Source organism: Coenobita brevimanus, chromosome 105 (assembly GCF_032717465.1).
Source record: "Coenobita brevimanus isolate Jiangsu-jjx chromosome 105, ASM3271746v2, whole genome shotgun sequence".
Classification (NCBI taxonomy): domain Eukaryota; kingdom Metazoa; phylum Arthropoda; class Malacostraca; order Decapoda; family Coenobitidae; genus Coenobita; species Coenobita brevimanus.
The window spans coordinates 18,837,652-18,864,722 of record NC_137058.1 but is presented as its reverse complement, the minus strand read 5'-3'; positions in this window follow the sequence as shown (position 1 = coordinate 18,864,722).

Sequence of the window (27,071 nt, the reverse complement as noted above, 5' to 3'; positions counted from 1 at the left end):
CTTGTTCACTACAATGATGTCATCTAAAAATGCAAAGAGGAAATGACTGATCATTCCACTGAATACAGAATAAATAAGTCTCATGAATACTGATGGAGCATTTCTAAGGCCAACATTGAGTCTTGCAAATGATTAGTATCCAGAAAGGATACCGAAAGCAATTATTGAACGTGATAACTCTTCAATTTCTGCTTGTCAGTAGCCACTGAATGAGTCAAGCAAGGTGAAAACTACGTTATTCTCACCAAGTGATTCCAACAAATCTGTTAAGACTGGTAATGGAAACAGATCATATACTGTACAGATCATGTACTGTACCTTACGATAGTCAACTACAGGCCTACATTCTCCTCTTTCGTTGGGTACGACAAAAAGTGGGCTGTTCCACGAACTGACAGTGTTTAATAATGTCCTGATCTAATATAGCCTGTACTATTTCATCGGTTTGTTATATATATATATATATATATATATATATAGCTAGATAGATAGATAGATATAGGGAGAGAGAGACTGAAGATATATATATATATATATATATATATATATATATATATATATATATATATATATATATATATATATATATAGATATCATCCTGACAATCCCGGCTGAGATATTAGATAAGTTTTGAGAGTGCGATATCTGGGAACTTGTAAGCAAGCGGTAGGCCTAAACCTTCCGATACATTCGAGACACGTCTCACGGTCTCAGTCATCACCTGACATTGAAACCGGTGGGTGCAACCCCGCCAGCTCTTGAGAATTGGCTTTTATAACAATAGTACTGTCTACGACTAATTGTGAATATAAATTATTAGAAATACTCTATATTGTAATAGTGTTTACAAATATATATTTATTTTTCGTTTTAGTAATTTTATAGAGTTGATAGGATTACGGGACAATATTCAGAAGTTGCCATAACTGGTTTTTAATGACCAAAATAAATTTTCTTGATGTGTTTTTGCAATTAATGCTTTAATGAATCTGATAATAGTTTTTGGTGCTGATGAGTTAGGTTTTCCTTAGATTAGGTTAGGCTGGGTAGGGTGAGGTTAGGTTGTTTGCTACATCGTAACGTAAACATAAAAAATAATTACCAGTTTCATTAATAACACTGTAAAACACACCAGAAAAATGTACTTTTGCAATTAAAAACCAGTTATGTCAAGGATTACGAATGTTAAACTGTTACACTATAAAGCCTGCCCAAAGTTATCTTACAGTATACCTATGGCAGGCCCTAGCTTTAGGGGAGCCCCCTATATTTAGATGATGGAGGGGGACCCCGGAAAGAACCTAGCCTCCCGGGACCCCAAATCTCATGGTACGCCCCTGCTCTCCCACCACACGACTGCACTCTTTATTTCACCGGTCAAGAGAAGAAAATCATCATGAAAGTTTTTGTGGAGCTCTTGACACAGCTTTAGGTGCCGATTCCCAAAATCTCATCCGTTTTTTCCTACCATGTCTAGTTTTTATGATGATTGATGAACCTTCATGTTGAACCTGAATATAACAATATTCACATATATTCCTGTTCTGAACACTGCTTATGCTTTTTTTGCAGCTGTTGTTGTTTACTGAATTAGTTGAAATGTCAAGGCAATGCAAAAATAGCCCCGATTGTTTCTACTATGTCTGTGGTTCGTTCACCTCCAAGGGACAGCAATGCAACATCACGAACGATATCAAGAAGGTCTATCATCCGTACTTCGGTTGTGCTCTTGCAGATCAAGACAGAAAATGGGCACCACATGTAATTGGTACAGCTTGTTCGAATGGACTAAGAGATTGGCTGAACAATAGAAAATAGGCAATGCCATTCGCCGTTCCTATGATATGGAGGGAGCCGAATGATCATGCTACAGATTGTTACTTTTGCAAGGTCAACATATCCGGGTTTTCTGTTAAGAACAAGCATAAGATTGCTTACCCCAGTTTGGAATCTGCTATAAGACCAGTGCCACACAACGATAAAGATCTTCCCACTCCAATACCACCAGAAGATAATATTGCCAGTAGCGATGATGAGGATGAAGATGTAGCCCAAACTGAGTCAAATGAAGCAGCTGAGGATGCGGAGTTTTTAGCTGACAATGAAGACACACCTGAACAGCAGTTCTCTCAAGGAGAGTTGAATGACTTAGTTCAAGATTTGGGACTACTGAAGGACAAGGCTGAACTTTTGGCATCTCCTTTGAAAGAAAAATGTCTGATCAAGAAAGATGTTCGAGTAACATACTTCAGAAAACAAAATGAAGATTTTTCTTCATATTCTTCTGTTGATGGACCACTATTTTTTTTGCAACAATATTGATGGATTGTTCCACTGCTTTTCACAGGAGCATGATCCTGCACAATGATGTTTATTCACTGATTCATCAAAGAAAAGCTTGAAGGTGGTGTTGCTGTACAATGGGAATATGAAGCCTTCCGTGCCTTTAGGACATTCAGTGCACATGAAAGAGTGCTATGAAAACATTGCAGCCCTTGTAGATGCCTTAAAATATGAAGTAAATGCAAATGGAAGTTGTATGGAGACTTGAAAGTGATCAGTTTGCTGATGAGACTGTAATCAGGCTTCGCAAAACACTGTTGGTTCTTATGCCTCTGGGATAGCCGTGCAACTTCCAAGCACTATGTGCATTCAACATGGCCACCTAGACAAACATACGAGCCAGGAACTTCGAACACCGTGAATGAGCCCCTAGTTGTCCCTGGAGACATTCTTCTTCCTCCGCTTCATATAAAGTCGGCTTAATGAAGCAGTTCATGAAGACACTGGGAAGGAGAAACACTGAAGCATTTGGATATATCAGAAGCAAATTCCTAGGCATCACTGAATCTAAGTGCCAGAAGGAATGTTCATCGGCCCACAGATAAAGGAATTTCTGAGACACCACAACTTCAGCACCTTTCTGGCTGATATGGAACTGGCTGCCTGGACCTCATTCAAGTGGATATGTGAACATTTCCTGGGAAACAAGAGTTCACTGGATTATGATGATGGTGCTGACAGACTTCTCAATTCTTTAACTGTTGTGGGGTGTCGGATGTTGCTGAAAGTTCATTTTCTCCATTTGTACCTTGAAGTTTTGAGCAGAACAAGGGAGCCATCTCTGACAAACACGGAGAATGCTTCCATCAAGATGTCAGTGCGATGGAGCATTGGTATCAAGGATTCTGGAAAGAAAGTATGTTCGTGGATAACTGCTGGATGCTGTACAGGGACAAGCCTGGAATGCAGCATCAAAGAAAGTCTAACGCTCAACGATTTTTGAGTAGTCTGACCTTTGCAAAAGTGCACCAAAAATCATTCTCTGATATGTCTTTCAGGAGACTGTCTTGTTTAGTTGTTTCAATCTGGATGAAAATACAGTGTATATGTGGACTCTTTGGAGACACTGAATTTATACGAGGAATCGACATACTTCAAAACACTTTGAAACATCAGATATACTAAGAAAATCTTCGTTTTTATAAGAAAGCATATGCGTCCAGTGGTAAAATTCAACCAAAATGATAAATGGTGGTTTCCATAAAAGTGTGATGTGCAGTGCTAAAACTGACTGCATATTCGTGATCGTCGTCAAAAATAGGTCTATGAATTTTATATTTTATACCTGATGAGAGAAAAATGTTTGATTATGTAGACCTGTGATTTAAGTAAATGCCAGCAATCAGTTGGATTATCCCTGTGGGGATCCCACGAAGTTGCAGGAGTTCCCATAGTACCTCCTGAATTACTGGGTTAAAAAACTTCTTGTGATCCAGATAGGTTGCTAGCAGACCTTGTTGAAACTCAAGATGGCGTTCCACAAGAACACAAAGAGCTAGGATACAGTCAACAGTAGACTTCTTGAGCATGAATCCGGATTGCTCAGGCCTCTGAAACTTTAGCAAATGGTCCCGGATATGCATCAGGAGAATGTGAGGAAGAACCTTGCCTGCCACACTGGCACTGTAATATCAAGGTAGTTACTACTGTCACATTGGTCTCCTTTTCCTTTCTAGACAGTGATGACCAAACCCTTTGTCTCATAAGGAGGAATGATACCAGTCTGCCAAATGGCTTCTATGACTGCATGTAACCCCCCTGACCATGGCTTTGTCCCCAGCTTTGATCAGTTCTGCTGGGATGTCACAAACACCAGCTGCTCTACCACTTTTCAGCCTAGCCATTGCCATCATGATTTCATCTACAGAAGGCACGGCTTTGTCGACTGGTGGGACAGCAGTCAATGGTTGTGCATCAGCCAACGGAAGGTCTCCACTGGGAGGTTCAGCCATATACAGCTGCTCAAAGTACTCAGCCCAACGAGCTCAATACTTACTTGCCCTCAGCATGAGCCATCCATCTGCTGTCCGAACAGAGTTAACCTGAGAGGTGGGTCTGGAGTGGAGCTCATTCAGGGCTCAGTAGTCAGGTAGAAGGTAATATGCATGAAAACAACCTTCCACTTATTCAGAGATTTCTCTGACGCACCTCTTCTTGTCCCTTCTCGGTGAACCTCGTGCCCATCGAGACAGAAGTTTGTGATGTTCCTGATCCCTATCTTGTTGGGTATATAGATGATATAGGAAGGCCTAGAGAGGCCTAGAGAGACACGGAAATATCTCAGCCAATTTTTTGGTGCCTAATTTGAATGTTCGAATTATGGCAAATATATCAATTTGCTGACTTACATGTACATCAATGGCACTGTCTGCACACATAAGGATTGATGTACATGTATATTGTTGGCACGGGGCAGGTTAAATGGAAATTGAGAGCCAGAAGAAGTGAGAGAGGCAGTAGTGGGAGTGAGTGATGGTGATGGTGGGTGGCGTAGTGGTAGCAATAAATGAAGAGAAATTAGTTGGTGAACGAGAAGAATGAAGATCGGGATAGACACATTGGGAAGAAGGAGTAAGAGTAACTGGATTATAAGTACCTGGATTTTCTACAACAGTTGTAGTAGTAGTACTATGGTCCGTCTATTTTATGAAGAGCGTTTGGGCGTCGTCCCTCTTGGGGAGTCCGCTTCCCACAGTGTTGCCATACTTTGTACTGGGCAACTTAATCGGATTAGAAACAATGCATAAATGACAACTCTCCCTCCCAGCACACCACTCTCTCTCCTCTCTCTCTCTCTCTCTCTCTCTCTCTCTCTCTCTCTCTCTCTCTCACTCTGTCTGTCTGTCTGTCTGTCTCTCTCTCTGCATATAGCAATTGCATTTTTTGTAGATTTATTTCTGTAAAAAGTCTATACGGTTTTATGAATTATTAGAATTTGAGAAAACGCCTCCTGACTGACTGTCTCTCTCTCTCTAACATTATTTTTTATTATGACTGTAATTTTCTTAGAGTATGATGTTTTATTTGTGGTTTATAATTTCGATTTATTTTCCACACCACCTCTGAGGTTGAGGAAAAGCATCCTGACTGTCTTGTTGCACTCCTATTCAATTTCCACCACATTCCCTCCCTCCCTCCCTCCGTCTTGCCTTTTCTCCCTTATCTTCGGCCTTTCCAACCTCCCTCCCTCGCTGTCTGCCTATCCCTCCTATCTCCATTCCCTTTCCCTCCTCTCTCTCTCTCTCTCTGTTACTTCTGTCTGTCAACATTATGTTTTTCTTATAAATGTGATACTTTCCATAAAGTATGATGTTTTATTTGTTCTCTATAATTTCGACTTTTATTCCACACCACCTTTGAGGTAAAAGTCAAGGCGCATTTTTTTTTTATAGAGGTTTTCCCCAGGAGGCCTAATCAACAGCTTTTGAGGGAACAATTATAGGTCCTCTGTTTGCCTTCTCTTCTAAAAAATACTTATTTATGTTGTAAATAAGTTCTTTTTCTCTACTGTGGACCACACGAGAGCGAGTAGCAGGAGTAAGAGCATCCATCTCAGGTGGCGACCAGAGTGGAAATGACCTGGATTAACACAGTCACTCTACCCTTACAAGAATGGCAATATTAGAAAGCAAAGTTGCCAAGTGTTGTGGTATTTATAAAAAGTCATTGTTATTATTAGAAAAAAAGAGACATTTATAACACTATATAGCCTTATTAAAGAATTAAATATATATATACTGTAAATAGACCTTTTAAAAGTAGTAAACAGCTGACATAAGACAGAGAGGTGTACAGATTTGGCAGAGAGGCGCCCGAGGAAATTCCCAAGAGGGACAACGCCTAAACACGCTTCATAAAATAGACAGACCATAGGTGTTGTAGGGATGGTATCAGAATGATGTGTTGTAGGAACCAGAGCTGGGCACTGCAAAGAAAATTTCGTTTCCGCAACTGCTAAACTCCAGACTCAAACGATTACCATCTGGAACTGGAAATCAGCAAACTTATTGAAATTTGTAGTTCCACAAATGCAAATGCAGACACAGACCATCTGTTTCCCTTTCAGTACCATGGCATCAGTTTCACTGTATTCTGGATACCATTAGAGGACTTTCTTAAGTTTAGGATGATATTTTTCGTAATCAAGGGGTTAAAAATCATCCCGTTACTCATTCACTACAAATATACGTTATTTACTCTGTTCTGATTAACAATAGGTGACTTTATGAAGTTTGGAAATTGTCTGCAGTATTGAATGGGATATATGAAATTATATTTAGTGTAAAACTAAAATATATACTGTACAGTAACCCCCTCAAATTAGCTAGGTTACATTCCAAACCCCCTTGCTAATTCTCGAAATTTGCTAATTCTAGATGCCTTCCTGAAAATGACATTTACCGGTAATTGCGCAGCCTATGAACCACTGATGCTATAATACATTATCCATGAATAAATGTTTCTTGTTAAATCTGTCTGCCTGTTGTTTTTAGCTGTTCGGCTGTGACAGTTCTTGTTTGATTCATCAGCTTAGTGGCAGGAGGGACTGTCCTAGTGTTTGACTAAACCTAACCCATTTGTACACAGTGACGCATTTGGCGTCATTGGGGTCTTTCCTTGCAAATGCACAATGACGCCTTTAGCCTCATAAAACGATAAAATATTTGCCTCCCAAAAAGTTTTCTGTCAATTTACATCATTTTTGGAGGCATCATAGGAATATGTGGGTTTTGTGGCAAAGTAAATATGTTTGGGTGGTGAAAATAAGCTGAGAATACACTTTTTTGGAGCACGCAGCGGTTGGCGGGGTCAGGAGAGAAAGTCGATGTGTTGTGGAATGTGATACTTATTGAAACTTACCATGCCTGAAAGGGTTAACCTAATCTAGTGTAACTGCATTTAATAACCAAACCTAATCTTTAGTACAGTTGGGAAACTGGGACATGAAATCCACCTTTGAGTATGTACAGTAAGTTTCTTCCATTGCACTGAAGGTAAACAATCATAGGTATGACCTAATGACCTAACTCCTCAATGGCCGTGGGTTCAGATAGTTGCCTGTACCCATGGCCATCCCTGGAGCAATTTTTTAAGTTCTAAAATCAACTTATGTTTCTTACAGATATACATGGAGAGTAATGAAGAGGATGGATGGTGAACTTGTTGAACAAAAGGCAATGATAGACTATGTGTGTGTGAATGAGTGAATGAGAAGACAAGTGTTGGATGCAAGAGTGTGGAGAGTGTGGGGGAATGGAGTCTCGGATCATCATTTAGTGATGGCCAAGGTAAAGCTGCAAAGAAAATGGTTGAAGAGACGAAGGAGAAGACAGGAGGAAACAGCTCCTGTGAGAAGAGTGGAGAGGTTGCAAGGTAGTGAGAAAATGGCAGAGTATAAGAGCATAGTGGAAAGAGCAGATGGAAGGGGTGGAAGACGCATGTAAGATATTCACGGAAGAGATAGGTGCAGCGTGTGAGATGGTTTGTGGAGTGAGGAGGAGATGCATGGGTTTGCAAGGGACAGCATGGTGGAATGATGCGGTGAAACGAGCTGTGGAAGAAAAGAAGAAGGCATATAGTGAATGGCTAGCGAGTAGAGGTAGGAGTGCTGGAGCTCCCGTTTCATCAGCCCTCAGGACTAGTTCCTGACCATCCCCCTTTGCTGAACTTTTTCAGTGTCTCAGTTACACAGAGAGTAGGCCAGCATGCTCTCCAGTACAAATTTCTCTATCTATCTTCACCAAACTACATGCACAGTACACACTACACTTCCTATTCAAAATTTACCAAAATGGCGTCAATTCACCCAGCCTCGGAGTCCCCAGGGGGGGGGACCATAAATACCCCCGCCATCTGCCCCTCTCCCGGTGACGACTCGAGGTGCCTGGAACCACTGTCTGACTCTCTTCTTCTTCATTTCTGCAACATTCGCGGCCTTTCATCTAACTTTCGCTCTGTTGAGCACCACCTCTCCTCCTCTAAACCTCACCTTCTTTTTCTAACGGAGACTCAGCTGTCTGAGGCAACTGACAGCAAACCCTTTTCTGTATCCTCCTACGAACTCTATACTCATTTCAAAACCAAAGGTGGCTGTTGTGTATACATACGCAACGACTTATCTTGCTCTCGTGTTCCTGAACTTGATTCTTCTGAATTCTCCACTCTCTGGCTTCGGCTTTCCTGTCATTCTCTGACTAAATATATCTGTGCTGTTTACTTATCCCCTAATTCTACTGACTATCAAAAATTCTTTGACTATCTTACTTCTACAATGGAACACATTCTGTCCATTTCTCCTTTCTCTGAAATCTCCATTCTTGGAGATTTCAATGTTCACCACCACCTTTGGCTCTCCTCTCCTTTCACGGATCCACCTGGTGAACAAGCCTACATCTTTTCTATCCTTAATGACCTAGAGCAGCTTGTACAGCACCCTACCCGTATCCCTGATCGCCTTGGAGAAAGCTCCAACATACTTGACCTCTTCCTCACAACTAATCCTTCTGCTTACTCTGTTAATCTTTTCTCTCCGTTGGGCTCCTCCGATTACAACCTTATTACCTTAACCTGTCCTATCGCTCCAGTACGGCCTGCGGACCCTCCAGGGAAACGTCGTCTCTGGCATTTTGGAGCTGCGGACTGGGAGGCCCTCAGGCAATACTTCTTTGATTTTCCCTGGAATGATTATTGCTTCCATGGCCGTGAGCCATCTGAGTGTGCCTTGCGCATTACGGAGGTTATTCTCTCGGGCATGGAAGCATACATTCCTTTCTCATATCCTTTGACTAACGCAAGAAAGCCTTGGTTTAATCACGCTTGTTCTAATGCTGTCCGCAACAAGGAGAAGGCCTACAAAAGGTACCGGAGCCAACCCACCCCTGAATCACATAATCTTTACGTTTCTGCCCGGAATCGTGCTAAGTCTGTTCTTTGCTCTACTAAAAATAATTTCATCCATACTAAATGCTCTCAACTCTCCAACTCGAATTCTTCCCGCTCCTTCTGGCACCTTGCCAAAAATCTTTCTAACAACTTTACCTCATCATCCTTCCCTCCTCTTTTCTACTCTGATGGTTCTGTAGCTATTTCTTCTACTGATAAAGCAGATCTCTTCGCACAGACTTTCTCCTCCAATTCCACCTTAGACGATTCCGGTGCTGTTCCTCCATCACTTCCCCCCTCTGACTTCCTCATGGCTGACATTAAAATTTCTTCAGTTGATGTATTTTCTGCCATTACTGGCCTCAGTACTAACGAGGCATATGGGCCTGATGGGGTCCCTCCTGTTGTTCTCAAAAACTGTGCTTCAGTGCTTACACCCTGCCTAGGCAAACTATTTCGCCTTTGTCTGTCAACTTGTACCTTTCCTTGTTGCTGGAAGTTTGCTCTCATTCAGCCAGTCCCAAAGAAGGGTGACCACTCCCAACCCTCCAACTATCGTCCAATTGCTTTAACGTCCTGTATTTCAAAAGTTTTCGAGTCAATTCTTAATAAAAAAATTTTAAGGCATCTTTCCTATCACAACCTTCTTTCCGATCGTCAGTATGGGTTCCGTCAGGGACGCTCCACTGGCGATCTTCTCACCTACCTTTCAGATTCCTGGTCATCCTCCTTTCGGGACTTTGGCGAAAGCTTTGCCATTGCACTTGACATCTCAAAGGCTTTCGATCGAGTCTGGCATAAATCTTTAATTTCCAAACTGCCCTCCTACAGTTTCTATCCTTCTATCTGTACCTTCATCGCAAGCTTCCTTTCTGGTCGTTCTATAGCCGCTGTTGTAGACGGCCATCGTTCTTCTCCTAGATCTATCAACATTGGTGTTGCTCAGGGCTCTGTCCTATCACCAACTCTCTTCCTTTTATTCATCAATGATCTTCTAAGCTGTACATCTAACCCTATCCACTCATACGCTGATGACTCCACCCTTCACCTTTCCATTTGGTTCCCGCAACGCCCATCTCAACAGTTACTTCAAGAAACAAGGGATGAGGCTATGGCACACCTAATGTCTGACTTGGCTCATATCTCTGACTGGGGTAAAAATAATATGGTTGTCTTTAATGCTTCTAAGACTCAGTTCTTACACCTATCAACCCGACAAAATCTTCCACAGGTATACCCACTAATGTTTAACAATATTCAGATTAATCCTGCATCATCCTTGAACATGCTTGGGGTTTCATTTACTCGGGACTTATCTTGGAAAGATCATATTACATCTCTTGTAAAATCTGCTTCCAAGAGATTGGGTGTGCTAAGCCGACTCCGCTCTTTCTTCACCCCTGCACAATTGTTGACTCTATACAGGGGTTTTATCCGCCCCTGTGTGGAGTACAACTCTCATGTGTGGGGAGGCTCCCCACATACAGCTCTTCTCAATAGGGTGGAGTCAAAGGCTTTTCGTCTCATTAACTCTCCTCCTCTTACTGACTCCCTTAAACCTCTGTCTCTTCGCCGCACTGTTGCATCTTTATCTCTTTTCTATCGCTACTTTAATGGTCACTGCTCTTCTGAACTGTCTGCTTGCATTCCTCCACCTCTACGACGGGCGCGTAGCACCCGTCTGGTAGCAAACTCTCATCCCTTTTCTGTCCAACTCTCTAATGCAAGAGTTAACCGTTACTCCCAGTCTTTCATTCATGCAACAGGTCAGCTCTGGAACTGTCTCCCTCTGTCTGTATTTCCTCCTGCCTGTGATCTCCAGTCTTTCAAACGCAGTGTGTCCAGGCATCTCAAAATGATCGGATCTTGAATTTGGCTCTCTATTGTATTTTGTTTTTCTCTTGGAGGGAACTGTTACTGCTGGCTCATGGCCTTTGGTTCCTTCTTCCTCGCATAAAAAAAAAAAAAAAAATATGTGGGCAAGAGAAGGGAGGTGAAGAGGCTGGTGAAGAAGAGTAAGAAGAATGTGGATGAAGAGTTTGGGAGGAATCTGAGGGTGAAATGCAGGGAGAGTTAGAAATTGTTTTGGAAGGAGGTAAAGAAAGTAAGGCAGTGTGAATGGGGAAATAGTAGGGGAGTGAAAAATAGGAATAATAGATTGTTGGTGGAGAAGAGAGAGAAACTGAGGAGATGGAAGAAGCACTTTGAGGATTTGTTGCATGTACAGCGTGACAGCAATGTGAGTATAAATGGTTGGGGAATGGCTGGGAGAAGAAGAGATGAGAGGAGGGAGGAAGAGATCAGTAGGGCGGAAGTAGTGGAAGCAATGAAGAAGATAAAGATGGGAAAGGCCCCAGGAAACTGATAAAGTGTGTGGTGAAATGCTGAAGTATGGGGGTGAGATTGTTGTGCAGTGGATATGGAAGTTGTGTAGATTGGCTTGGGAAGAGGAGAGGATTGCAGAGGACTGGAAATCAGGTACCGTATAATTGTTCCTTTATATAAAGGAAAATGGGAGAGAGAAGCACATGGTAACCATAGGGGCATTTGGCTTCTTAGTGTGAATGGAAAAATATATGGTAGAATACTCATTGATAGGGTTAGGTATATGACAGAGGAGCTAGTTGGAAAAGAACAAGGGGGATTTAGGAAGGGAAAAGGGTGTGTAGATCAGAAATTTGTTCTAAGATGTTTAGTGGAGAAGTATCTAGAGAAGGGAAAGAAAATGTATGCTGCCTTTATGGACCTGGAGAAAGCTTATGACCGAATAGATAGGCAAGGTATGTGGAAGGTATTAAGAATATATGGAGTGGAGGGGAAATTGTTGAGCGCTGTGAAGAGTATGTACAAAGGGGCTAGGGCTATGGTGCGAGTGGATAGTGAGCTGAATGAGTTCTTTGATCTCAGTGTGGAACTGAAACAGGGTTGTGTGATGTCTCCATGGCTGTTTAATATATACATGGATGTGGTTGTAAGGAGGTGCAAGGTAAGGCAGTGGATGTGGGGGTGGTACTAATGAATGAGGGTGAGATTTGGAAGATTCCAGTGTTGCTGTTTGCTGATGATACAGTATTGTTGAGTGAAGATGAATGGGAGTTGGAAGGTTTGGTGAATGAGTTTGGGACAGCGTGTAGGAAGAGGAATCTGAAAGTTAATGTAAACAAGAGTAAAGTTATGGTGTTTGAGAGGAATGAAGTCACAGAATGTACAGTGAGGTTGGATGGTGAGGATATGGAGAATGTGAGTGCATTCAAGAACTTGGGTAGTGTGATGAGTAAGGATGGAACTTTCAGGGATGAAGTGCGTGAAAAGGTACAGCAGGATAGGAAGGTTGTTGGTTCACTGAAAGCAGTGATGAGAAATAGGGAGGTGAGTATGGAAGTTAAGAAGTCACTGCATGATAGTATTGTGATCCCTACTCTGACGTATGGAAGTGAGACGTGGACCTTGCAAGAGGAGAACAAGTCAAGAGTGAGAGCAGTGGAAATGAGTTACTTGAGAGGAGCATGTGGAGTGACATGGAGGGACAGGTTGACGAATGAAGAAGTGAAGGAACTTTGTGGGGTGGATGTGGATGTGCTTGAGAAGATTAGGAGAAATACACTGAGGTGGTCTGGACATGTGGAGAGAATGGAGAATGAAAGACTGACTAAGAGGGTGTATGTAGGTGAGGTGGAGGGAGGGAGAGGAAGGGGTAGACCGAGGATGAGGTGGAGGGATAGAACTGAGAGGTATATGAGGGAGGGGGGAGTGAGTTGGAGGGAGGGCAGTCAAATGGTGGGTGACAGAGTGACTTAGAGGCGTTTTGTCTGCAGCCACCCTTTGCAGGATTAAGGCGTCGGGCTATAGATAGATAGATAGATAGCAATGTGTTTTTTAGCTTCCTAAACCCATCCTGTGATTTGCAATGATTCACAGAAGAATTAAAACATTACAGTGCATGTGCCACATGGTCGAAAACATCCGAGGTTAAATGACCACCTAACTGCTTGGGATGGTAGCATTGAGTCGTGTAAACATACCAATGACCTTTGTTCCCTTCCCATAATTGTTCACAGTTTTTTATGGTTTGCACTAACTTGATGTCACTGACATTGGTACTGTTCAGGGTTGTACAGTCCCTGTGGTTATTAACTCCTAGGATACGCAATTCGATCGAACTTCCCTGAAAACCTGTATATGGAGCCGATTTTTCAACTCTCACAGAAGTGAAAAGTTTTATGCTCATGGTTTAGAGCTTAAATTTACACTATATGCCGCAAACCAGAGCATTCTAGTCCAACTAGTTACTGAGCTATAGAATGTCAAAGATCACCAGAAATTTACATTGACAACTCTTGCATATAGGGAGAGAAAAAAAATTGCACCAAGATTAATTTTGGCATTATAGAATGAAAGATCTTGATTTTACACACCAGAAAATGTATATACAGTAAAAGTCTGAACACTGATAATCCAAAAATACCAATAAACCGAACATTTGAAGAAGGCTGACAAAAACTATCTATCTATCTATCTATTGCCAGACGCCTCAATCCCGTTTGGGGTGGCCACAAACAAATCGCCTCCAAGTCGCCCTGTCCCCCGCCATTTCACTGCCCTGCTCCCAACTCACACCCCCCTCTCTCATATACCTCTCCACCCCATCCCTCCATCTCATCCTCGGCCTCCCCCTCCCTCTTCCCCCCTCCACCTCACTCACATACACTCTCTTCGTCAGTCTTTCACCCTCCATCCTCTCCACATGGCCAAACCACCTCAGTGTGTTCCTCATAACGCTTCCTATCACATCCACATCCACACCACAACGCTCCTTTATATCCTCATTCCTTAGCCTGTCTCTCCACGTGACTCCACAGGCTCCTCTTCAATAACTCATTTCCACTGCTCTCACTCTTGACTTGTGTCCTTCCAACAATGTCCAAGCTTCACTTCCGTACGTTAGAGTTGGTATCACAATACTGTCATGTAGTAACTTTTTCACTTCCATGCTCACTTCCCTGTTTCTTATCACTGCTTTCAAAGAACCAGCAACCTTTCTTCCCTGCTGTACCCTTTCAAGCACTTCACCCTCCAAACATCCATCCTTACTCATCACACTACCCAAATACTTAAACGTACTCACATTTTCCAATTCCTCACCATCCAACCTCGCTGTACATTCACTAACTTCACCTCTCTCAAAGACCATCACTTTACTCTTCCCTACATTGACCTTTAGGTTCCGTTTCTTACACACACTCTCAAACTCATCCACCAAGCCTTGCAGCGCCCCTACGTCTTCACTCAACAACACAGTATCATCTGCAAACAACAGTACAGGGAGTTTCCAAACACTATCCTCTCTCAGCAGGGCCACTCCAACATCCACTACTTGAAAAGTAAAAATAATCAGAATTTAAAAATTCAAACTTGGCGCCAAATGCGCCGAAGTGCCGAATGATGTGGTCATGGATCAGGTAATGCATGGATTGGCAACTCCTCTTAAACAACCGACACTTTTGGATCTGTACCATAAGTTTAAGGAATTTTCCACAGTAATACATATTAAGTTTTTGTGCTTCTACAATACGTCCATATTATTATTAACCCTGGACTTAATGTACTCCCTCTAATTGGATTTACCTTCCTACAACTGCTATTTTCAACAGTGCACATTATTGGTGAGTTAAACAAGCCATAACATCTCTTAACCCTTTCGTGCACAGCTAAGTTAATAAGTTTTGTGGAACATGACATGCTGGTGTTTCTCCCATCCCCCGCCTGCTGCACACTCCAAAAATGTGTATTCTTGGCTTATTTTCACCACCCAAACATATTCATTTTGCCACGAAACCCACATATTCCTATTTGACGATGTTTATTCTACACGATAAGCAAAAAAAACGCAGACACAAACACACACACACACACACACACACACACACACACACACACACACACACACGCAAAACACACTATACATACGTTAGGGCCATGTGAATAAACATTCAAGAGCATACATCTCACTTCTCAACATCATAAGTCGAATGTTAATAATCAATCTCTACATGTTATTCCATCATTGGAAAGAGAATTTTATTAGCTTTCGAATGCCGGAGGTCCCAGTTTGATACGAGGTATGGTGTTTGAGTAATAAGAGAAAAAGTAAAACCCATTTCTGACAGACAACAGATTTTTTTTTTTATTCGGGGAGCTCTAGCAAAAAACTTTCCTCGCCACTGTTATGTTTTCATTTTATCATCCTATGCAGAATTTAACTGGTTTTCATTTGAGCCCAAATGGTGATCCTAGGCCTTAATTTCGAGAAAAATGCAAAAAACTACAGTGTACCCACACCATGTTATGACTGTAGGGCAGTTTCCTGCCTTCCTCTAAGCTACTGGACGTATTTCACCAATTCCTTGTACACTACGTATGCACTCTATATTCACATGGTTCACTGTCACTATTATTATAGCTGAATACTCACATTTGGTACAGAGTAGAGGCAGTGTAGTTGATTAGAAACAGTAGCACAATCTTCATTGAGCCAATGGCTGATAATGACCAGGATTGCTTCACAAACACCAAATTTCCTATTGCAAACACCAAATCTAATCACAACAGTGCCCAAACACTATATACAAGCACTACTGGTATGGTGAAATATGTTGCACGGCTGGGACGGGGGTAAGAGTGAAAATTTAAAGGGACAGAACCGCACAGTACCTTCCCCACTCACAGCTCATTTGGTACTAAATAACCTGTCCGCTCTCTTGCTGGTATCGAGACCCACAGTTGCCAACTCATTACTTTTGACGAGGAGCAGGGAAGCTATGACGCCTCCAAAGATGATGCTGATCGGCCGAGAAAATTTCCTCTGTCGAAAGTTTTTATGCTTTTATGATGCCAAAACCGTCAATGAGTATAGTCACAGCCACACCCATATGACAATAAACGCTTCATCGTGCACGGAGGGGTAAATTTACCAATTACAGTTCGTGTCTTCAGTACAGTAGAGTCGCAATTTAAGACCAAACGAAACAACGATCTTACAATATCACGAGCATTTAATTTCTCCTGTAATTAATTAATAGCATGGTAATACCACTCAAATGCGTGAAAGAAACTGTGGGAAATGGGTGTTTTGATATTGGATTTCCAGACAAAACTCGTGTGTTGTGCTTATGTAGATCACTGATTGGCTCCTTCGACCCGACCTGACCCACGTGACCCCCCACACAGCCTGCTGGCACAGCTTGCTGTCTACCTCACTATCTCAGTGTTGTGTGAACGGTTCCTGTGATGAGAAGTTTATATGTTTATTTCCTTACTCCTCGTTTCCTCTCAGAACTGAGCACGTGGTTCCAAACTAACTTTAGTTATACCTAAACACCCTGAAAACTGCTATTAACATAAGAAAAGCATTTATTCTAAATGAAAATGTAAAATTATTGGATGAAGTGGCATGTGGTATTGGAGCTTAAATGCAAATGATCGGACAGATAAAATGAGTTGGGATGTTTATGATGTGGATAGTTTACTTTGTTGGAAAAAAAAGTTAATGATAAAGGGGCAGTAAAATTCATGTATTCGCCTATAGTGCTACGAGAGAGAGAGAGAGAGAGAGAGAGAGAGAGAGAGAGAGAGAGAGAGAGAGAGAAGGCTTTGTGCTCGATCTTTGTTATGAGCTGACTGTCTTTGGTCAAGAAAGTTGGGATCTTATGATACATGAAGACACTACCTATTGACATAAATAGGTAAGATAATTATGTGAGTTCAGTTCTTGTGAATTATACTATCATACAAATTATAATGCTTGGCTGATTTGTTTATTTTTCACAATTACTACATTGTGTGTATCTGAGAAGTGAGATATGCAATCACTCCATACTGACAACTTCTTTATAGCGTTTTTTTTCTTTATTGTTGATGACTAATGGCTTTCAAAAAGTTTCACACTCCTTTTTTTTTTTAATGAGCACTGAAGTTGATTCGTGACTAAATAAGCATGATGCTGGGCAGCCATTATTCACATGTTGAGTAAGTCAAGTTTTTGCTTGATAATGAGGACTTTCAAGTGGTTTATTGGCAATCCTTGGTGATTAAATTTTTTATGGGGAGCATTAGGGGAAAAAATGCAGTAGCTATGCACTGATGTGTCCAGTCGATGAAGTCGTAAGTAAATACGCTGTCTTCGGTGCCTTAAGGCATATGTATTTGTAATAATCTATCTTTAAGTATATTTTTAATGAAAAATGTGAGTCTCCTAGAACCTAGCCCCCTATTTTACATGTAAATATATCACATTTAGCACGAAATCAATTTTGCACAAGGTTCTACATAACCTATCTCGTGTTGTATGAAGACTCTTAATACATCATTAAGAAAATATATGTGTAATAGGTAATGTTAATATGTGCCATATTGTATTATGAATGAATGAAAAGTGATTCATTCCGTAAAATTTCAGTTTAAACAAAAGTTAAGTGTCTTAGGGGTCTCACCCCAAAATCCAAAAAATCTGATAATCTCAATGATTCTCGGTCCACTGCGATTCAGATTAATGGACTTTTAGCATATTATTCTCATGTGTGAAATGTTTACCATGTAGCCACAGCAAGAAAGCAGCAGCTGGAAGTGGAGGGAGTGTGAAGGGGTGGAGGGAGTGTGAAAGGGTGGAGGGGGGAGAATGAGGGAGGATGGTGGGGGAGTGTGGCATGGAAAAATCAGCTTTATAGAGTTGGTAGGAGGAGCTGTGAGTCCAGTCACAATCGATGGAGGGGGAGAGGGAACAAAAGGTTTGGGGTAGAGGTAGGTGGTGAGAGAGTGGTGGGGGAATCACCCTCTCCCCTACCATGGGCAGGGGCCTGGATCCTCCCCCCTCCCTACTCAGGACTTAGCTCACAATGATTTGCATCAATATACATCACAATCGACCGAAGCCTAGTGTCTGCAGTTTTTTACAGAGGCTCCTCTATCGATCCTATGAGGTATCAAGCGAAATTCTGGAAAAGGCTCGATCGTTTCTCATAGTACTGTATGGGTTAAGGGGTTAATGGAATACATAATTGTTTGCATCAGTACTCTCTCTTTCACATATACACACAAAAAGAACAAAAGAGTGAGCTCTAAGTCTACGCGTAACTTTCAGAAGAAAGACCTTACCTGTTCAATTCATATTCCTCCAGTTAATTTTCTGTATTTTCCCGACATTTTTTTTTTTTTTTTTAGGAAGAATTCGCTAATTAGTGAAGTCGTTAATTATGAAGTCGGCAAGTATGGGGTTCTAGAGTATTCTATTTTGATTATTATTATACTAGTATCTTAGACTGTTTTTACTACAAAACAAGAGTAAATAGTTCACTGTTGTAGATAAATGAATTAAATTATTACACAACACAGGTCACACTTGACAAGTTGACACACCAGTCCACCTCTCCCTCTTTAGTCACAACCAGACTCCTCTAACAATTGGGACAACTCTGTCTTCAGCAGGTCCATGTTGCCCATCATAAAAATCGCTCAAAGTTCTCAGAGGTCAAACTGGTTTGCTGGCAGGCTTGCATTTGCGGAAGTACTTCTGCAAATGGAAAACCACAAATTTGCATAAAATTTGTCGCAAACGCAATCACAAACGAAATCACACTTCCACTATTGCGGAATTTGCGGTTTGTGGAAGTGATTACTGAAGTGCCCATCTCTGGTAGGAACAGTATCAGTAACAGTTATAGTAAACTGGTTAAGTTTGGTTTCTCATAAGATTTACCGCTCTGGAGCAAAGTTGCATGACTATCATCACCACAACATCATCTTCAGTATCACCCATAGTTGGCTGGCAGATAGGAGAGAGATCAACTCTAGGGAAGTATGTCATGAATAAATGGGGACTCTGAACAGGAGGGGAGAGAGAGAGAAAAAAATATAATGATACGTACGAAAATAAATTATACACAGAGAAAATTATATTAAGGAGTATGAATTATATACAGTGAACACTTTGTGAAGAAAATGAGTTATGTACGATGAAAACTATGTTAAAGAAAAGAGCAATTTTATGAAAAGTGAATAAAGAGAGTGAGGAGAAAATGATTACCAAAAATGGAGAATGTAATATACTGAATAAAATCAGAAAAGAATAATAACATTAATCAAAATCTTTAGAGAAAATGGCAATCTCTAAAGAAAGTGAGAAGTAACAGGAAATAACCACAAATTTATTCACTAATGCTGAAACAGTTGGTGGTAAGGCTGTTGAAGTTTCCTTTACCATGGTCTGGAGGAAAGTAAAGCTATAGGCTCCACCCATGTGAAAGAATGGATGCATTGACTGGAGAAAGCAGGATGACGCAAGTCTTGACGTGGCCGTAAGTGAGCGGTGTGGCTTCTCCCACCAAGAAGTGGCTGAGTTAACTAGAGAAGCCTGATGATGAAAAATCGTGACGTGAAGTACTGTGGTTGGACACACACCCGCCGCTGGATGACGTGGCTGTGACGTGAAGTATGGGTGTGGCTGGGCAGTGGGTGGTGATGTAATGCTTGCTAGTGGGGTGGGTTGCTAGGCAGCAACGGAGAGTGGGTGGAGGGTAATTTTCCACCAGTGGGCAAGGGCAGGACCAAAAGGGACATGGCAATTCACTCCACCATAGATGCAGGACTCACACTTCTTAGTTCCACACAGTGAAAGGCAGTAGGTGATGAGACTGGGAGAGCAGGCAGGTGTAGCCCCCGGAGATAAGCAAATGCAGCTAATCACCCTAAAAGCAACAGCCGAGAAACGTAGTGAAAGATATGATGGGCACTGTTACATTATCGCTGAAGCCTAAGTGCGTGGCAGAGCTTGTACTGGCAGGGAGTGGAAGGATGGATGTGAATAAAACAAGGTGTGGCTCACCGGCAGTGTTTCCAACAAAGTTTGTTGGAAGTGTGAAAATGCTGGTCGAGGCACTGTACTGCCACCAGTTTGTACTAGTTTTAAGTTAGGAAGAGTGTGGCCAAAATCCATTGCTTTTAGCTTTTTTGTTCTTGACTAGAAGGTTACGGATGTGCCCTGCCTCGGCCCTGCTATGAGACTGACTGCTTAACCTGCATGCACTTACCTCTCAGCTCCTTTAGCCCTTACTCATTAGAAATATCCAGCTGACAACATAGATTCTGTCACGTAGACCACTATTCTGTCACGTACACCACCAATTATTATACCTACCTACACACACACACACACACACACACACACATATATATATATATATATATATATATATATATATATATATATATATATATATATATATACTAACATCAGTATAGTTGTAAGAAATTATTAAATCGTTTGTAACACTCAACCCGTCCACTTACCGCCCGTACACCCACCCACCCACTTCGTCCTCCTCCCTTCCTCCATCTCACGGTTTCTCTATACCCTTCTTCTCAGTAATTCCCTCCCTGCCAGGCTGTACTAGCACCACCCCATCTTGTCTCTCCCTGCGTCCGCTTCCTTTACCTGTCTCTCTCAGTCTCACCCTACCTCAACCTTAACTGCCTCTCCCTACTTCACGTTTCTTTGGTTTTACGTGTTTCACCCTGCCTCGGCCACCTCACCCTGACTTAACCCACTCACCCTGTCATCTTCACCCGACTCTTGTCACCTGCCCTTCAACACCCCTTTGACACACCTCTTCTGCCCCGTCCCACCTCATACTTTACACCAACAATAGTGATATCAATTGCACCTCGTAATAATCAACATAACGAGTAATTCTGAGAGAGAATTGTAATTAAAGATGATTACGAATTACTTCACTGATATGAAATTTATCACTCACCTTATGTGAAAAATGTGATGCAGGGCAATGAGTGGGGAATTTAGTTACAAGAAATTATAATAATGTATGGAAATGCTCGGTTGACAACTATTTTTTGTGATAAGTTGGTTGCAATAACTAATAATCACCCACTGGTTATAAACATCGCTTTTGCTATAAATTATTGATGCACTAGCTCTCCACAGGTACTCACATTGGCTGATCACCTGAGTTCAATGTACAGTGAAACACAGCTACCAGCGCTGGCTAACACTAGGAAGAGGGCAGAATGAAATTACGGCAGAAGACCTTGACCTTTGACCGATTCTTGTTAAAACCGTATATCACCATTCTTGATTTATCCCCAGCACTTTAATGAAGTTTGGTATAAATCACATTAAAAACTGTTTAAGTTGGCCTCGCTAAGTCAGTTATGACCTACTCTTTGAATATGGTATTTGCCTCATTCTCAAAAATGACTGGTCAACTCCTTTGCTAACTCTCAACCCTTCCATGAAGTCTGGCTAATATTGGATACAAATTTTTCGAGCTATTTTATACACCTGCCCAACAACACATACTAACCACCCCCACACATCACCCCCATACGCCCCCACCCACCCCACACACCACCCTCATATACCACCCACATACACCAGCCCCATACACTCCCCCCCCCCACACCATCCCCACTCGTCGCCCCCCACCACACACACACACACACACACACACACAGACGTCGAACAAAAACATTCACTCTCACTTTGCTAATGTGGATATGATGTTTGTTTTTAGAAAAGCAAGTCATCGCTGTTGCCCCAGGCTCACCTAAACAAGAACCAAAAGATCTGGAGGATGAAGTTGCCTTTCTGAAGTCCACCATCCTCCTTTCGGGGACATGAAGGAGCCAAAACATATTTATATGAAGTTATTTGGTGCACCATATGAAGGAATCTCTCCCCAGCACCATAAGACAGGTTAAATGACAGGAAAATAAAGGTAAGGACACGGCTTTGTGAGGACAGTACGGCAAACAGATGGCATGAAGCAGAATAATACAAGCAATTAAAGGCAAGGTACGGGAAGGCAACTCCGCCAGGGAAGGTGTGGCCAAATAACCATACTATTGAGTTGCTAATCTCGATATGCTAGGCCCGAATCCGAGTATCCCTCGATACCGGGCTATTATTACAGCAGTCGTCCTCTCAGTACAGGTTGTTTCCCCAAATATTGTTTTCAAACATTAATATCTCAGAAAGTATAGCACCTTAGGGAAACAAATTAAAGACCATATTATTCAACAATACTTCTTGCGAATGAAAGTATCCCCAGTACTGAAGGTTGTTGCATCGATGGGTAATGACATGAGGAAAAGAACTAACTTTTGGCATAAGAGTAAGTTTTATCCCACTTTTTCTAATGCTGTCAGCAACAAGGAGAGGGCCTATAAAAGGTACCGGAGCCAACCCACCCCTGAATGACATCTTTTATACGTTTCTGCCCGGAATCGTTCTAAGTCTGTTCTTCACTCTGCTAAAAATAATTTCATTTGTACAAAATACTGTCAACTCTCTAACTCGAATTCTTCCTGCTCCTTCTGGTACCTTGCCAAAAACCTTTCTAACAACTTTACTTCATCATCCTTCCCTCCTCTCTTCTACTCTGATGGCTCTGTAGCTACTTCTACTACTGATAAAGCAGATCTCTTCGCTCAGACTTTCTCCTCCAATTCCACCTTAGGCGATTCCGGTGCTGTTCCTCCATCACTTCCCCCCTCTGACTTCCTCATGGCTAACATTAAAATTTCTTCAGCTGATGTATTTTCTGCCATCATAGGCCTCAACACTAATAAGGCATATAGGCCTGATGGAGTCCCTCCTGTTGTTCTCTAGATCTGTGCTTCTGTGCTTACACCCTGCCCAGGTAAACTCTTTCACCTTTGTCTATCAACTTGTACCTTTCCTTCTTGCTGGAAGTTTGCTCTAATTCAGCCAGTCACAAAGAAGGGTGACCATTCCCAACCCTCTGCCTATCGTGCAACTGCTTTAACATCCTGTATCTCCAAAGTTTTCGAGTTTACTCTTAATAGAAAAATTTTAAAGCATCTTTCCTATCATAACCTTCTTTCTGATCGTCAGTATGGGTTCTGTTAGGGACACTCCACAGGCGATCTTCTCACCTACCTTTCGGACTCCTGGTCATCCTCCTTTCGGGACTTTGGCGAAAGCTTTGTCATTGCATTTGACATCTCAAAGGCTTTCGATCGAGTCTGGTATATATCTTTAATTTCCAAACTGCCCTCTTACGGTTTCTATCCTTCTATCTGTGCCTTCATCTCTAGCTTCGTTTCTGGTTGGTCGTTCTATAGCCCCTCTTGTAGACGCCCATTGTTCTTCTCCTAGATCTTTTAACAGTGGTGTTCCTCAGGGCTCTGTCCTATCACCAGCTCTCTTCCTTTTATTCATCAATGACCTTCTAAGCTGTACATCTAACCCTATCCACTCATATGTCTGACTTGGCTCTTATATCTGACTGGGGTAAAAATAATCTGGTTGTTTTTAATGCGTCAAAGACTCAGTTTTTGCACCTATCAACCCAACAAAATCTTCCACAGGTATACCCACTAATGTTTAATAATATTCAGCTTAATCCTGCATCATCGTTGAACATGCTTGGGGTTTCATTTACTCGGGACTTATCTTGGAAAGATCATATTATATCTATTGTAAAATCTGCATCAAGAGATTGGGTGTGCTAAGCCGACTCCATTCCTTCTTTACCCCTGCACAATTGTTGACTCTATACAGGGGTTTTATCCGCCCCTGCATGGAGTACAACTCTCATGTATGGGAGGCTCCCCACATACAGCTCTTCTCAATAGGGTGGAGTCAAAGGCTTTTCATCTCATTATCTCTCCTCCTCTTACTGAGTCCCTTCAACCTTTGTCTCTTCGCCACACTGTTGCATCTTTATCTCTTTTCTATCGCTACTGTAATGGTCAATGTTCCTCTGAACTGTCTGTATGTATTCCTCCACCTCTACGACGGGCATGTAGCACCCGTCTAGCAGCAAACTCTCAAGCCTTTTCTGTCCAATTCTGTAATGCAAGAGTTAGCCGTTACTCCCAGTCCTTCATTTATGCAACAGGTCAGCTCTGGAACTGTCTCCTTCTGTCTGTATTTCCTGCTTCCTATGGTCTCCAGTCTTTCAAACGCAGTGTGTCCAGGCATCTCGAAATGAATGGATTTTGAATTTGGCTCTCTCTTGTATTTTGTTTTTCTTTTGGAAGGAACAGTTTTGCGGGCTCATTGCCTTTGGTTCCTTCTTCCTCACATTAGAAAAAAAAAAAAAAAAAGACGTGTTCATGCATTTTCTTGTGGCGTTGACTATGCCTTTGCTCTCAAGATGGTAACTTCTCCATTACTAAATAAACTAGACACTCATTCAAGGCACACCCTCTGACACTATCACTGACCCTTTTCTAGTATCCCTAGAAATAAACTTGGCATGGGTGGATGAGGCAAAAGTCCATGTGAGACGGGAATAGAATTAGAGGAGTTGAGTTATGAAAACATTGTCTTACACCTGGCAAAGTCACAAAGACGACTGAGGTATGGTTGGCTCGGCTGGTGGCTTTTGGTGATAGGATAAAGTCTCACACCACAGTTTTGGTGTCAGTCCAAACCAACATTTAGGAGTTAACAATGAATGATAATGTTAGTATTTATTTGATCTAGTTACTGGGTTCAGTACTGCCGCGTTTGTCCACCAACATATATAAGGTTCCACAAGCCCAGCTAGTACCACAGTTGTGGTCTTAGCTAGGCGAGATGAAGTTACATCATCTGCTGACATGCAGTGAAAACACGGAACTCTGAAGCTTGCCACAGACGAACCTGTAACACTAGGTCAAAGATCTTTCGTCCAGGTAAACAAAATTATAAATATATATATATATACTGCACTTAACCCTCCCCGTCCCGTCGACATATGGGTACGTTGCAACGATTTGCATTTGCCAGTCCCGGCGACGTACCAGTACGTCGTGCAATTGCGAAGGTCCCTAATTTGCACAATTTTCAATATTCGTGCGTGATTTATCGTATGTATACATGGGACACCTTCCTTTATTCCTCTACAAGATGCCAAGCAGGGACAATGCCTTACACTGCATAACCTCCCCCCTCCCCCCCTCACGCCATTGTCTCGGCAATTCACCTGTTACCAGTGACCTGGCTAGTAAAGATATTCAGGGCCAGAGTGATTCCCCAATCGATGACAATGTGAAGGACAATGTTTACATAGCATTAGAAGAAGAAACAGCCAGAAATAATCATCAGGTAATGTGGCAAAAAAAGGTCAGATATGGTGATTAGTTAGTGAGTGAAATAATGCTTATAATGCCTTTATTACTGCTTGAAAACCAATATACTCTTATACTACATATACATTGGTACCAAGTAAATAAATAAACACCATTTATGAGTGGATAAAATAGTTACCCTCCCACAGAACTCGTTTTCTTTGGTGCCAGCATGTTAGAAAACCCAGTCAGATAAGGAGGAACTCCTACCTGGACTGAGTATTTTAAACCACAGGTGAGTGATTTCTCTATGAATTTTCGATGTTTCTCACCAAAAGCGAAGGTTTTAGCCAAAATTTTTTTTTTCGAAAATACCTCGGGACTGGGGGATGTCGGAGGAGCGGAAAACCTTGGGACGTGATGGGTTAAGGTGAAAAGATTAGTAAGAGAGAGTAAGAAGAGAGTGGATGAGGAATTTGGAAGGAATTTGAGTGTAAAATGGAGGGACTGTAAGAAAATGTTCTGGAAAGAGGTGAAAAGAGTAAGACAGGGTGGAAGTGAAGTTAGCAGGGGAGTGAAAGATAAAAATGGTAGATGACTAGTGGAGAAGGGAGAAAAAGTGATCAGATGGAGAGAACACTTTAACCCGCCTCGTCCCGACCACTTTTTGACCACTGGTACCCCCCAATCCCGACCATTTTTCGACCCTTTTTTTTTTTTTGCTAAAACTTTCGCTTTTGGTGAGAAACATCGAAAATTCATAGAGAAATCGCTCACCTAAGGTTTAAAATACTCATTACAGGTAGGAGAGCCTCCTTACCTTACTGGGTTTTCTATCAGGCTGGCACCAAAGAAAACGAGTTCTATGGGAGGATAACTATTTCACACCACTCATAAACGGTATTTATTTATTTACTGTTACGAATTTATATGTAGTACAAGAGTATATTGGTTTTCAAGCAGTAATATAGGCATTATCAGCATTATTTCACTCACTAATACCTGACCTTTTTTTGCCACATTACCTGATCATCATTTCTAACTGTTTCTTCCTCTAATGCTATGTAAAGTTTGTCTTCCACATTGTCATTGATTGGGGAATCACTCTGGCCATCAATTTCGTACCGTGGCATGACATGGCTATACTGGCCATGTCACTGATAACAGGTGAATTGCTGAGAAAAGGGCATGCAGGGGGGGGAGGAGGTCATGCTGGGTAAGGCATTGTCTCTGCCTGGCATCTTGTTGAGGAAGGTGTCCCGTGTATACGTACCAAAAATGACTCGCGAAAATTGAAAATTGTGGAAATTATGAACCTTGCAATTGCAGGACGTTGAAGTACGTCCTCGGGATTAGCTGTGACAAAACGTAAGGACGTGGAAGTACGTCCTCGGGACGGTGCGGGTTAAGGAATTGTTGAACATACAGGATGGAAGTAATGCAAGTTTAAGTGGCTGGGGAATGGCTGGGGGAAGGAGGGAGGTGAGAAGACAGGAAGAAATCAGTAGGATAGAAGTTGTGGAAGCAATGAAGAAAGTTAAATCGGGGAAAGCCACAGGAATTGATGGAGTGTGTGGTGAAATGCCGAAACATGGGGGAGAGATAGTAGTAGAATGGATGTGGAAGATGTGCAGATTGGCCTGGGAGGAAGGTAGAGTCCCGGAGGATTGGAAGTCAGCTATAATTATTCCCTTGTACAAAGGAAAAGGGGAAAAAGAAGTGTGTGGTAATCATAGGGGCATTTGTCTTCTTAGTA